Source organism: Prosopis cineraria, unplaced genomic scaffold, assembly GCF_029017545.1.
Source record: "Prosopis cineraria cultivar Desert tree isolate PC_DT_omini unplaced genomic scaffold, ASM2901754v1 PC8, whole genome shotgun sequence".
Lineage (NCBI taxonomy): Eukaryota > Viridiplantae > Streptophyta > Magnoliopsida > Fabales > Fabaceae > Prosopis > Prosopis cineraria.
The window spans coordinates 12,599,270-12,612,379 of NW_026555339.1; the positions used below are offsets into that span (position 1 = coordinate 12,599,270).

The following is a 13,110-nucleotide window of genomic DNA, read 5'->3' on the forward strand; positions in this document are numbered from 1 at the left end:
ATGGCCTGACTTTAGCCAAATTTCTAAGGTCCAACATCTAAAGCCCTCTTGAGAGCTCACAGCAAAGGCCAAATCATTATAAAAGTTCATCTGAAGGTGGTGAAGGGCAAAGGACAATTAGATTAACATAGTTAACATAGTTTATTAAGGTGCTTGGTAAGTTATAGCAGGGGTCAAAGACAGTTCTAAAGAGTACAGACAAGTTTTTTAAGGTTTCCAATGTTGTTAAAGGCGAAAGGCACACTGAAGGCGCAAAACGTATAAAATGCCTTAGGCGCAAGGCACTAAAAAGGCATGTGCCTGAACGAAGGAAGGCGCTACCATGTGCTGTAGACTCTAGGTGTTGCCGCTTTGGTCTGAACTTCTAAGGGGTCATAATAGGTTCTCTTTTATAACCTAAAAAGTATAAGTTAGGGTTAAACTTCCTAAAAATTTTCCCAAGGTCACAATAATTTCTGTGTCAAGTTTAAGATTTCAATCAAAGATTATATCTTGCAATAAATTTAAATCTTTTCTATTATGTAATTGTCCTCCCTTATTTTAAATTTAAATTTTCTCTATTTTCTAAGTTATATCATATAACTCTCCATATTTTATATCATATTTTAAAGGGTTATTTATTAAAAAAAGAGCAAACTGATCATCTTCTTCAATACGCTACCCAATAGCAATTGATTAAAGTAGTCAATGTTGTCCTCATCTGCTCTTCTTCCAAATCCAATCAACATCGTCCTCGTCCTCACCTTTTTTTGTTCTTCAAAACTCAGTTCCAGTCAGTCATTGTCTTCTTTTCTTCAATACCCAGTCCTAGTTGGTCGCCTTCGTCTCTTCTTTAATGCCCAGTGATCGACCGTCATCTACTCATCTTCTATTCTCTTGTTCTTCAACTCGCTTCAACCAGGCGCCCTCAAGCGAGCGCCTTTTGTTAGTGCAAGGCGCACAAGGCACTTTCAGGCGAGTGCCTGACTAACCCCATCACCTCTCTTCATGCGAGAGGCGATGAACCTGTTTAGCGCCTCGCCTTTGTGCCTTAGGTGCTCGCCTTTAACCACACTGAAGGTTTCACAAAGTTTTATTGATTGGCCATAAAATCCTATCTGGTCTTCTCATTAAAAAGGTAAAGGCGTGATCTTTCACCACTCATGGGTGCCATAAATAGATTTATGGCAAGACTTTGGCAAACTAGGAACCGCCAACAACAACCACAAGCCTAGGTGGGTAAGCTACATGGACACAACACTATTATACTCTATCAACAACAAAATCTTGGGATATATTGTTAACAAACTATGAACTGCCAGTGCAGACTTTTTATTTCACTGGTTGCATTTCTTCACTATCATTATTCATCATGTAGGAAGTCCTGTCAGTGCTGTCATATGGCATGTAAACTGAGGCTAGAGCTTCTATACTGAACAACATAATAGACAAGTACACAGCGCCAGTTACCAGCTAGCTAAGAAAGTTTAGCCACTATGATCCACAAATGACTAAGCGTCTGATAAGTTGAAGTTTAAACAATATATATTTACAAGCCCCCATGTAAGTCACCAAAGAAATAAGAAAAACGATATTATGATCAAACATAAGCTGCTGCCGACAACCATAAACACATCACACCAACATAAAGAAAGCAAAAGCAAAATCGGAACAGATGCTTAAAAAAATTAAACTATGAAGCATTGCAAAACTAAGAAACAGAAATAGCAATTAACGAGTACAGTGATACTGCATGAAGGAAACAGGGAAAAAAAATTAAAACTAACCCATGAGTTCCCTCGCCAATCTGCTCCAACTTTTCCAAGCAATCAACACTTCTGGATCCCCATGAAGGATACTCATCAAGGTTCAGCTGGCGCGATAGCCATTGCTCCTAAACCCAAAACACGTGTTCGAATTCAAGAACAAGGAAACCTAATTAAAAAAAAAAAAGAACCACATAACAGAAGTGCAATAACAGATGGCCGATCAGGGCTTTTCACCACCGGAACAGTTGGAGAAAAACCACATACCAGAAGCGCAATAACGTTGGAATGAAACAAAGTCGACACCTTTCGAGAAAGGCAACGTCATATGCAGCGGAGTGGTGTTTAAGGAATTGAATTGGGAAGAATGAAGTATCTGGATCGATGAAATAGAGAATTGGGAAGAGTGAAGAGTTTAACCAAACGATATTAGCGGCACGATGAATCAAATGCGAGTTTCAGTTGACTCCATGAACCATCTCTGCCCTCTCAACAACGATTCGAACACTTCAATGCAAGCTATCACGATTATGTCCGCAGCGTTGTGGCCGATAAACTTGCTGGATCGTCTGGGTTTCTAGGTTTTACGATTCTATAGCCTCTTGCAATTTTGGAGGATGCCGTAACTTGACTAAGATTAATACTCTCAGGATTATTGTTCCTACTCTGTAATCTTCTGTTTCCTTGGAAGGTTTTCACTCTGTTTGTTATCAACCAATTTTTTTTTAGAAAAAGTTATTTGAAAAAAAAAGGAGGAATTAAATTTGACTGAATAAAAATAAAAATAATAAAATTTAATTAAAATATATAAATAATGATTAAGTATTTTAAAATGTTATAATTCATCTAAAGTTTTTGAGTATTTTTCTGATATTAATAATTTTAATTTAAAAGATTAAATTATTTTTTATTTAAAATAAAAATAACAATTTAACTTATTTTTTCAATCATAATTTTTATTCTATAAATCATAAAAATTGAATAAAAATTATAACTTTTTATATAAATTTTTTGTATGATTGATAAATAAATTTAAAAATAATTAATTCTAATCATAATTTTTATTTCAGAATTATAATTTTAATCTTGTGAGTTGAAAAAATTAAATAATAAAATAATAATTTGTCACATAAAATTTTTTTTATTATTGAAGTTCAAATTTTAAAAATAATTAATTATAATTTTTATTCAAGTAATTAAAATTTTTATTTTAAAAATTATAAGAATTGATTGAAAATTAAAATTTTTTACGTAATTTTTTTTATTATTAAAATTCAAGTTTTGAAAATAACCTATCGAAACTTTTATTTAAACAATCACAATTTTATTATATAAATAATAAAAATTAAATATGAAATTATAACTTTTCATATCAACTTATTATTAAATAAGAGACAATTTAATTATTTAATTTAAAATTATTAATATCAAAAAGACATTTATAGACTTTAAAAAAATTATAATATTTTGACTTGATTGTTTTTATATATTTTAGTAAAATTTATTGTCATTTTCTCTTGTGAATATCTATTTTTATTAGGAAATATCTGTTTCTTATATATTATATAATTCATAACAAATATATATGTACACTAAATGTTGGTTTATAATTAAATCAAAGGATATGAATATTACACGCGCACGTATATATGCATATACATACATACATACATATATATATATATATATATATATAAATGACCCTTGGTGAACAATTTATATATCACTTATTATACAACAAATTATTTTTATTAATATTATGAATAAATTAAATTTATATGTCTTTATTTTATAATTACATAAAATATATTAAGTAAGTAAATTTAATTAGATTTTATAAAAAAATAACTATTTTTGAGTAACTTTTATACTCAAAGAATGTAAGCGATAAATACTTTCAATTTACATGATTAATATTTGGACCTCATTTTTAAAATATTTAAAATTAAAATTTGTGTGAAAATCGCATGATTAAAATATTTTTTTAAGAAATAAGTATGTATTTGCCAAAAAAATAAATATACAAACATATGATGCTTAGAGCTGAAAAAATAGTTTGACCTAGAAAACGACCAAAATTTGAAGAAGTTATCAAGCCTTTTGGCTTGACTCTAGATGGCCATTAAAAAAAAAACATACACAAGCGTTTTGATTATCAATATCTAGTCATCTTTTTCAAGAAAATAAAGCTGAAATCTAAATCTATCTATCTTTTTTTTTTTTTGCATCCATATATCTGTTTCTTATATATTGCACATATAGACATATCTAGAATATTAATTAAATATTTCATCCATTTAAAAATATAAGATAATTTTAATTGAATCTCAACTTTCAATAAAATAGTTACTTGTCTTTAAACTAACCATATTTTTTCATATTTACCTCTATTAAACACTTAAAAAATAAAGTAATCTATTCAATAGGGACATTTTTTGAGAAAAAGGCCATAGTTACATCTTAAAAGACTCAAAACACCTTTATATTTTTTAACATTCAACTCTTTAAAAAATATTTTATATTTTTTAACAGAAGTAGTATAACATTTAAATTAATAGTGAGAGGTAGAGTGCGGCTAGAAAGCGATAGCTAGAGCTCAGATTGAGTCTTCAAATTTCATATATGAAGGAGCAAAGGTTAGGCACAAACGAGATAAGGGGTGAGGGGTAGTGAGAGTGTAGACGCCAACTTTAGTTCAAAGCACAGCTTCACTAAGACTAAAGTGGACTATTACGTCCTATATTGGAAAGACTTAGGAAAGGTATTGAGCATATAAATAGATGCACTGCATTGAACTAATTTTTTGGGAAAAGAGTAATTGCCTTGTAATGGGACGCTTTGAAGAATGAAGGGAATGTCTACTCTTTGGAGTGGAGTTGTGCGGCGCTAATAATCTCAATCTTCATATTAGGTTCAGGAGTTGGATCAAAATTAAATAACCTAAGGACAATGTGATAAATATATAATTATAAATTAAATATAAGTAAAATCATATAATTAAATATAAATGCTTAAATAAGCCCGGCCTATGAGCTTACTGGCCTAATCTGTTTAGCTAAACAAGCTTTTAGAATAAGCCCCTTTAGTTAAACAAATCAGGCCGTAGGCTGCCTAATAGAGGTCTAATCTATTTCCATGCTTACTCACAGTATAGATCACATTGAAGTTGGTGAGAAGAGAGCAAATGTCTTTTGCAATCATTAAAGATTTATCAAAGAAGTTTGGCCAACAAAGGAGATTGAGGTCTTGAGATCGAAGGTCCTCACTAGTAGCCTAGCAGGAGTTATAATCAAGATCTAGAGTAAAGTTGAATGAAGATAGAGAATCTCAAAATCTCTCGTGTAAGTAGTTCTGCGCTTAAACCATGCAAGCATGACAACTTGTCGCCTATCCTTAAGAATTAAGATTTTCAACACTATAAATAACTCTTATTTTTTCTTGGATCATATGAAGCTCCATCCATCTACTTAAAAATTTGGAAGGCTTCTTTTAATAACAATTACAACCAGGCGACTTCATCCAATGTGCATATATATGCTTTAGAAAGTAGTACAAATGATGATAATTTTAAATGGCTTTGCAAATATCAAGCTTGTGACCATCATGAATGACTAACTTTTCGAGCTTTCAAATACCATGGATTAAAATTACAAATCTTTCTAAGAGATCAAATTTTCTATCTAGAAGAAGATGCTTGATGAAATCCTTCAGAAAATGTAGATAGCTTGAACAATCAAAAAAATCAAATTTCAAGGACAAAGCATAATGGCTAGGTTATCTAAATAATGCAATATATTAATAGTGGCAACTGCCATTATCCCTTTATTTTACTGACAACTCATTCAGTTTATGAAACTAAAGGCTGATTTGATTCTTTTTTTTTTTAAGGTATCCTCACAATCAATAACCATGAGACTAATTCCTCAAATAATCTTAATGTCATTTAAGGGGTTGTTCTCTCTCAAGTTGTACTCTACATACACACTTTTAAGAATTGAATTCTGAAATGATGTTTAATGAACTTAGATTTTGATGAACCTAGACTATTACCATCTGTGCCACACCTACTTGGGAGGGCCCATATGATTTAATTGCATATTTGCAAATGAAGAGAGAATGATTAGCATGGGGTGCGATGCAATACACACTATCCGTCTATTTGGTTTGATATCAAAGAATGTGATGGAAAATCAATGGGAGTTAGGCCTAATAAAAAGGATTGGTCTCTTATAACATAGCAAACTAAAATTCAAATCCTCGTTAAGATATGTGCCTACATTTAATACCTGATCATGCTTCAAACATGATTACCTTTAATAAAAGAATATCTATGAGCAATAAAAAAAAGAGAATGCAGTAGAAAATTTTATTTTTATATTTTATCATAGAAAAAAAAATTAAATGTATACTTACTTCCTTCTTTGCCCTCTTTCCTTCCACTTTCACCATCCTTTGACCTCCGCTATTGCAGCAATAAGCTAGCTGTCCACACAATCTCCTTTTTATTTTTAACATATTCAACATTCAAATGCAACACACAACATACAAATTAGATCTAAAATTCAAATTTTTGCTTTTTCGCCAAACAATGTGAAGAATAGATCTAGAACAAAAATTTAAAAAACTCGTCAATGACATGTGTGAACAACCAAGGATCAAGAGCAAATATGACTTTCCAAAGATTGTAGAGGATAGTAATTACCATGGTAAAAGACTTTGAGTAACCAAACACAATTTTCAATAGTAATGGGATCTCCATTACCATGGATTACCATTGTAGGGTTGCAATGGAATTGAACCAAATGAGCTGTATATGTGGAATACAATATACGTGAAAATTAAAGGAAGAATAATAGTAAAGTCTCAAAAGAAGAAATTAATAGTTGTTAGGTTCCAAACATGAATTTCAATTGTAAATTGAGAGGCACATTTACAATTTAAATATCTTGTTTGCAATTTAAACTCCTAAATTTGCAATTATTTAAATCTATATTTATAATTTATTTTTCAAAAAATTTTAATAAAGATTCAATTGTTATTAATTTCCTCTTTTGAGATTTCACAATTATTCTTTCAAAATTAAAGCATCCAATACTGCATCTTACTGATGCCATTTTAGCCAACAATGGTGGAATAAAATTTGGCAACACCTATAAGGACAATAAGAAAATAATTTCAACTCAATAAGAGACAAACTTAGTAAAGGTAATAAGAGTTTATTCCACCCATCCATTTGCAATTCATGGTAATTAATTGCAAAAATAACTGAGATATTATCTTCACATTCCATTGTATATATCTTATATAAATACACAAGACTATTTGAAACACAATGCATTTACTAATAATATAAAATCATCACCCTCCATCTACAATCTCAAAGGCAATTTGCTTTTGAATTCTAGCATAACTTGAAACTGAAATACTTGTACTAGCACTCCCATATCCATCATTAGGAAAATGACCAAGTAAGTGTTCACTTTCTTCTACCATCATATCCTTCTCCTTTTCTTGAAGATTTTTTTCCATCGCTCTTAGACCCTCTAATTCCATTGCTACTTCCTTCATTGTTGGCCTTTCCTCTCCATTAACTCTAATGCACCTTTGTGCCAATAAGGCTACTTCCTTCAATTGTTTTGCATTCTCCTTTTGGTCTAGCACACGCTTATCAAGAATTTCCACAAGCGGTCTTCTCTCATTGAACACACAAAGTGATTAGCCATTGCATTATTGAATTTAAATGCTCTTTTTCCAGTGAGTAGTTCCACAAGCACAATCCCAAAACTGTAAACATCACTCTTTTCATTCAATTGGCCAGTTTGGAGGTACTCTGGATCTAAGTATCCTATTGTTCCTTGGATCACAGTGGCAACTTGAGCTTCATCAAGATGGACAATTCTTGAAGCTCCAAAATCAGATACCTTTGCTCTATTGTCATGGTCTAATAGTATGTTGCAGATTTAATATCTCGATGGATAATTGGAATAGAAGCAGCAGAGTGTAAATATGAAATGGCCTCTGCAGTCTCTACAGCTATTCTTAGTCGAGTCTTCCATGTAATAGAACAATCATTTGTTGATGGGCTTAGGTGGTCAAGAAGGGTGCCATTGTCTACAAACTCATAAACTAATAAAGGCACTTCAGTTTCAAGACAACATCCCAAAAGTTTGACCACATTCCGATGGTTGATTTGAGAAAGAACAAATACTTCATTGATAAAACTTTTAATATTTTGGGGATCCCCTCCAACTCTAGACTTTTTAATGGCAACAGGTGTATTGTTTGACAACGTACCCTTATAAACCGTGCCTTGTCCTCCGCAACCAAGAATCCTACTTTCATCAAAGTTATTTGTGGCATTCTTAAGCTCTTCTTCTGTAAAGATCCTGGCCCTTTCAGTATATCCTTGTCGTTGAGAAAATTGTTGGAGAAGCAAGTTTCCTCCATTTTGCTCAAAATTTCTTTCTTTTAGTTGTTTCAGACTTCTTTGCTTTTGTGCCCAACATAACGCAGAGAGCAGTGTGAAGGCAACCAACAAAGCTATAATAACACCTACATGCCATAGAATAAATGTAATATGTGATATTTTCAGCAAATGAAGCTTCTGAATTTTGATTTTAACGTATGTAAAGATGCTAATACTCTGTTCATAATTTCCAATCACTCTCCAGCACAAAGTCCTAATCTAACCATTAAAAGATGGCAGTGACTTTAAGATAAACAATGCTAAATAGTTAAAAGTCATTAAAACAAACTGCTATTTAATAACCTAAAATATATTTATTTTTTAAATATGTTAAATTTTTAAAACTAGAAAAAAAATCTATTTGCTATAATTTTTTTTGATACAATTACATATTATTTATGGGTCGAGCCGGGTAGAATCACATGGGTAGCAAAGCTCTCCCAATGAATATTTAACATAGTTGTATACCCAAAACTTGAACTCGAGACCATAGGTTAAACTAACACAACTCCTTATCAGTTGAGCCACGGCTCATTGGTTATTTGCTATGATTTTAAATTTTGAATTTTTTTTTCAGTTTTCCATGTGTGGATAAACCAAAGAAAAAACTTGCAAGCTTAATGGCTTGTTGTACACTGGGTAGTTTTTTAATGAATTATTTATCCTGTCACTAACTAATTAATGCTATTAAAATTTACAACTTAATTATTTTTAAATTAAAATAAATCTACTTCTTCTGAAATTTAATTAGAAAAAAGACCTTAAATATACAAGTTTAGTGTCCAAGCGTTCTGCATGGACGGACTCTTATGCATGATACATATTTATGCACAATTGAACATTCATTTATTTTAATTTATTTCACTATTTCATAGTTATGATGACTGTCTTACCTTTGCTGACATATCAAAATATATTTTGAATATAAAGTAGTAATTAGTCCAAGTAGCAAGTACAAATTCTTATTTGTAATGTAATTTTTTATACACTTATTTGATATTTAAAAATGTGTCATTTTAAATGCTACTCCTTTCATCCCAAATTATAAGACAATTTTTGAGAATATTTTATCATCCCAAAAAATAAGGTAATTTGATGAAAAATAAAGTATCATTAATTATACTTTTTCAATATTAATTATCAAATGGAGATAAAATTAAAATGATTGTAGTGTGTATATTTAAAGTTATATTTTTCTGTTCCAAATTATAAAACAATTTGAGATAAGATTATGCATACAAATAAAACCCAATAATAGCCCTTTGCATACTTACTTTTTTAAAATAAAAATATAAACTTTTAAAAATGTCTTTAATTTAAGATAACTTTAAATTTACACACTTAATTATTACACTACAATCATCTCATTCTTTCTCAATTTGAAGGGTAATATTAAAAAATTATTATTAATAAAATATTATTTTTAGCAAATTGTATTTCATTTTGGGACAACAAAATACCCTCAAAATTGATTTATAATTTGGGACGAATCAAATATTAAATAATGAAGGTTATTTTTAAAAGTTTATATTTTTATTTTAAAAAATATTAAATTTGATATGCATAATTTCATCACAAATTTGCCTTATAGATTGGGATCGCGTATTTTTTTTTTTGAAAGAAAAAAAATTCAGAGAGACAGTTCTTAATCTGTAGTCTTACCTATTGAGATTTTAATGATAAGCCACTCCTTTCCAGAGTCACATTTGTAGCTACCATCAAAATTGTGGCAATGATTCTGATCGATGCAATCATGTAAGGATTTGTCGAGGCACTCATCCACATCTGAAGTCACGTAGACATTGTAGCACAATTAATATATATTATAGAAAAACCCCTATTTTGTATGCTATAATAATGTAAAAATCAACAAAAGTAATTAGGAGTTGGTTTAAAATTGTTTTTGTTTTATTATTCTGAGAATTGATGTTTTGTAAAATATATTTTAAGAAAAAAATAATAAAAATAAGTTTTTTTTCATTCTCTTTTGTTCCCTAGAGCAATAATCCCAAAACACCTAAAAGATATTTCTATTTTTTTATTTCCCAGAATAATATTTTATTTTTTTATTCTTCAAAATACTTTTTAAAAACATGTCACCAAATAAATTTTTTTATCTTTTATTCTAAAAAAATAAAAAGTTATTTTTAAAATAGATTGTCAAACATGCCCTAATATTCTGATAAGAACATGTGTCCTGATATGATCTCCAGTTATCAACTGTAATGTGAGTAATGGCTTCCAAATCCTTGACAAGATCCATAGTCTACAGACCACAAGCTATGTTTTGGGCTCTCTCTCTCTCTCTCTCACTCATAATGGTCCTATGTGGCACCTGTTCTGCTGAGGATTATAACATTGGTTTATTGTATTTTGAAGAACCAACCTCCTCTACTAGACTTAATATTTATAATAGCTTGGAGTGTTTAATATCCCATATATTAATGCCCTAACATTTTCATTGTTTTTTTATGTTATTATTAAATCTTATAAAATTAAAAGACATTTTGATGTCTTATAAAAATAAAATGATGTAGTTTTGATTTATTATTTTATGTGAAAAGTATTAAAAAAAGCGAAACTACACAATTTTATCATGGTAAGATATCAACATCATTTTATATAAAATCTAATAATCAAAAGAAAAAAGAGAAAAAATTGAAAAATTTATGAATAGATACAAGAGATTTATTTACAAATAAGTTTCATAAAATTAAAAAACTAGAGCTAAGTTTCTAAATTTTGAGTGTAATTTAAAGTTAGAGTGTAAAGACAATATTATCTCTATTAATATTGCTTTCACTTACAATTGCAACTTCACAACTTATAAGTAAAAATTTATAATTCACAAATTAAATTTCTTATTTAATGCTTGATATAACATGAAGTATCTATAGAGTTAATCATGTCTATTTAAGGTTATAATTAAATAGTGAATTACAAATTTTACATTTTAATTAGATCAATTATAGCTTTAAGCATGCATAATTAATTTCACGAAGACTCCATGTTATATCAAGCATTAGACAATAAATTTGATTTGTAAATTATGAATTTTTATTTGTAAATGGCGAAGTTATAGTTATAAATGAAAGCCAAATTAATTGTCATAACTTTATTAATTAAATCTAATCTTAAACAAGCCATAGGCTAAATATTTAAATATAAAAAACAAGCTCTATAATTTCCTTGCATTCCAGTTAGATCAATTATAGCATTAAGTAGACGTAATTAATTTTATGAACACTCTATTTATATTATATCAAATGTTAAATAAGAAATTTGACTTATTAATTATGAATTTTTTCTTATAACTTTTGATGTTGCATTTGTAAGTAAAAGCCAACTTAATATGAAAAGTATTATCTTTAGACCCTAACCACAAATCTCCCTCCGTTGTAATTATAATTACCATCAAAGCGAAACTATAGTCCTAATTGGCAATTGAGGGAGGAAAAAAAGTCATGAAAAAAAATATGTGGCCTGAAATTCTTTTCACCAACAAGTGGGCCAGAATTGGAAATATATCTTGAGGTGACCCACATTTTTCTTCCTCCTTCTAAGAGTTGTGTATCCTAAATTTAATTTTTTAAAGTTAAATTAAATAGATTTTCATTAAAAATATTATTAAATAATTTTAGATATGTTATTAGATTAAGTTTTAAATTGCATATTTTTCAACAAAAAATTAAACCTTAATTCATCATGGTGCGAAAAATTAGTCTAGTTTGCCAGGTCCAACTCTTGTTTATAATTATTAATTATTTGAGGGAAATGGAGGGGATTAATGGACTCAATTTTGAAAATTGAAGAAGTTGGGTTGAAAGTTTTAAATTAATTTTTTTTAACTTTTTCTTCTTATATTTTCTCTCAAAATTTTATAATATCATTTTTTTTAAATCAATTGAACTCATTAGAATTTTTTTTTCCTTTCCCTTCATTTTCCTTGAATCAGATAAAGGGTTAATATTCCTGTTTTTATCGGTGTTAAATCTAGTTACACTTAAATCTCAAGTAATTTGAATGCAGTTTTTTAACTTTACATGACTTATTTATAAATAAATATATTGTATGAGGTCTATTTATAATTTTTTCATAAAAAAAATCCAAGGCCTGAATGACCCCTGAACCATTTTCAAAAGGTCTATAAAGGCCTTTATAAATGGGATCTGGACATCCGTTTAGACTCTTAGCACCGGCACTGCCAAACTGGTTAAGTGCTCAACTTATATTGCCAAGTCTACTTGTAATTAACTACCATTTTATTTTATCATAAAAAACTATATCTGAAAATAGAAAAAAAATTATTGGGAGGGTAATTTATAAAATATAAAATCACCTTGGCAACCATCGGAGAGGTACGGGTTTCCTTGGAACCCTGGTTTGCATTTGCAGACGTAGTAGCCACTGATACTCTCCGATTCTTCGCATCTACTTTCTTTACTTTTGCAAGCTCCACCGCAAGATTTCTTACTGTCAACAGCCCAATCGAGAACCACAGTAGATCTGTTGCTTTTCCCTAGACTCTGGAGATCTTTGTACGAAAACTTGAAAGATTCATTAGTCTCTGCAAAAAATGAGTAGCTGCAAGGCACGAAGTTCTCAGAAACGTTCGAGCCATCATAGAAATTAAAAAGACTAACAGAATAATTTGTAAGGGCTCGGTCGAAAGGGGTCTGGCAACAAAAGCCAGAGGAAGTTTTAACAGTCACGGATCTCCACTCATCAGTGCATTTCGTTTCGCAGCCATTATACTTATTTTCTTTGCGGTCAAAGAGGGAAGAGACGGTGTAACAGCCAACTACGATGAACTTGTTCATTTTATTGGAGATGGCAAACTTGTGAGGCGTTAAATAAGTTTTCCTCCAATAATTTGTTTCATTGGGATTATAGCAACCA

At 29.9% G+C, this 13,110-nt stretch overlaps 1 pseudogene; it reads right to left on the reverse strand.

Moving 5' to 3' along the window:
* Positions 1 to 7,103: 7,103 nt before the first annotated feature.
* LOC129317323 (putative wall-associated receptor kinase-like 16) lies at positions 7,104 to 13,031 on the reverse strand (annotated as a pseudogene).
* Between the last annotated feature and the right edge of the window lie 79 nt (positions 13,032 to 13,110).